The sequence below is a fragment of the Pecten maximus genome, chromosome 15 (assembly GCF_902652985.1).
Source record: "Pecten maximus chromosome 15, xPecMax1.1, whole genome shotgun sequence".
Classification (NCBI taxonomy): Eukaryota; Metazoa; Mollusca; class Bivalvia; order Pectinida; family Pectinidae; genus Pecten; species Pecten maximus.
The window spans coordinates 15,338,571-15,341,473 of NC_047029.1; positions in this window are offsets into that span (position 1 = coordinate 15,338,571).

Consider the following 2,903-nt stretch of genomic DNA (forward strand, 5'->3'; position numbering starts at 1 on the left):
ACGAAACAAAGTTAAAGGGACTTCACGGTAAACCAATATCTATTTTGTATTTTTTATCATATTATTGGGTATATCTTTTAAAAAAATAACCTTCTGAACAATAACCATTCGAATTCGATGATGTTTGTACATAAAAAACATCAATTATCAATTATTAAAAGGTTAACAACAATCTGAATATGCAAAACTTTTGTGACATATACGATAAACGCATGCGCACAACAAACTAAAACACATGGAAACAAAAATGGCTTCCAATGTGAATCGTCTGCGGTTGAAAACGATAACAGCTTCCGCAATGAAGAGAATAATAGGAAAATGGGTCAAACACAATCCTAGAATTAAACTTGGGAAGCAGCACAATAGACTGTAACAGTTCAAACATGAAAACAGCAGTAATACGGACGCCGCTCGTATTCTGCTTGATTGTTTGATAGTAGGTCATGACAATCTCTGTAATATTTACACAAACTCGGTAAGATTTCCACAATCTCGGTAATATTTACACAAACTCTGTAATATTAACACAAACTCGGTAATAGTTCCCTAACTCGGTAACATTTATACAGTCTGTACCAGTACATCGCTACTGTCACAATACTATATGAACAATGTTTACACTTATTTACACATAAATATGTGTGCCGTAATTTATACAGAATGTGCTATTTAACATTTAAACCACTGTATAATATCGTTATCCAACTAACCCAGATGGAATATAGATATCCGATATTTATGGCCTTGCAAACTATCGTGTGTTTGTGCTTTGCCACGATTTCAAAACAGTCACGTAATGATTTAAAAATAATTTCCGTGCACAATTTAGAGGGGGATTCCCAACTAAATCGAGTGGTCAAGCTGGACATAAGGATTGACTGTGAACATTGGGACAGCACAGAAACATAACTGGATAGGAACAAAACGCGTACATTTTACCGTGATGTCCCTTTTAAATTGAATGCAAAATAAGTGGATGCATCTATTCAAATGACACATTTGCAGTCTTATTATCACCATAAATGATTCAAAGTGATATAATTTTGTTATCCGTGCTGAAACTGCGCATTTATTAATTACAATGTAGTTCGTTAACTTATTTCACCAGTAGTTTTACATTATAACCACCAGCATTAAAACTATGTCGTTTATCTTTTTTAAAGATATTTCTTGTTAATACCTAATATACGCTTGAAGAACTCTAAATGTAGTTTTTCGATGACACTTAAATTTTCAAAGCCCCATACTTCTACTGAATACAGACGGAACAGCCTTTTCAACAGCCATCCTTCATTATCGCCGACGTGACAATCATGACGTCACTATAATAATGACGTCATAATAAAGGTTTGGAAGTTATGGAGTGAGCTTGGTAAAGTTATATAATGGGGATGCAGTGTAATTAAGCATTAAACTGTCTTTTTATGGATTATATGGTCTATATAGATGCCAGAGCTTTGCAGACAATCTTCATAATGCGCGCTAGCGCATTATGAAATGATTGTCTGCAAAGCTCTGGCATCTATATAGACCATATAATCCATAAAAAGACAGTTTAATGCTTATATTTACGTTTTCTATATTGGTTTCTTTTCGATTTCAACTTTAATTTTCATTATAATTTGAAATCTGACTTTTACCGACGTTTCCACTGTCAGAGGTCAACAAATTGAACAGCCTATTGTGATTCACGTGCTGATTGGCAAAATTTTTTTTTAAAAATAGTGCGTGGAAATCATTAAAAAAATACTGAAAACATCATCAGATATTTTAATAACAATATCAATAATATTGGTAGTCAGTATTTCAGAATATACGGATGAATTATTCAGTTTGTTAACGATTTCGGATTTTTTTTTTTTAATTTACCATCCGGAACAATTATGCGGATGGAAATTTCACCCGTCACCACGCGCACGCAACGGCTGACAGCATTGACAGAGTTTAGCTATGAAAGTTGAATGTGCAGTGGGAGAAAGTGGAATTCGCCAAAAAAAACCCAGATGTAAACATGTTCTTTGATTGCATGGAAACCTGATTACAGTTTATAGTAGCTACAACAGCACCGGTGTCAGGGATACGACCAATGAGAGAAGTGACAGTGGCCGAGGGAGTTAGACGAGCTTCAGCGACAACGTTGCTTGTGACGGGTACCATGGCTGTTTCAAGTTTAGGATGCGTTAGACACGATAATGCACCACTTGATGCTTTCTTTTGTGAAGAAGAAACTGTTCTATTGTACGACCGGAGAGAGGCCTCGTTCTTATGATTTGACATAAACATGATGTGTCGGGTTTCAAAATTTTTGTCATTCAAACACTGGATGGCGGTGGCGCGCAAACAATGTGGTGTGTACTGATTTTCCACTCTGGCCCCGGAACAAATATCTGTCAACATATGTGTTTATTAAATCTTGTTTTATTTCCATTTTCGTGATTGTTAACCATTCTTACCTTTATTTTCGTTTTACATTTTAAGATTTGTTTTCTGGTCTCGTACTCTATCCGATAGCATGATGAGCAATGATAAGATGCCATTTGTTTACATTGGTTGCAAGTAGTTCCGGGGGATCCCATCCGTAAATCCGGTCGCGTATGAATAACACCCGAATGCACGATTTGGGTGTCAGTTATGCATAGAATGTTATCACGCTTTGGGTGTCAGTTATACTCTCATAGACTGCAAATTTCTTTAGTTTGTTTATATCATGGCTTTGCCATCCAAATGTAAATATATGTAAATATTCATTTTTGCCATCCATACAGTTAAAAGCAACAGAGAATACAGACATATTAACGAATGTTTACAGCCGACTAATTCTACACTGTTATGGAATAACTCAAATTCGACAAATACTGGACAAAACACGAATATAAAAACAAACAGTATGTTCGGGTACTGAT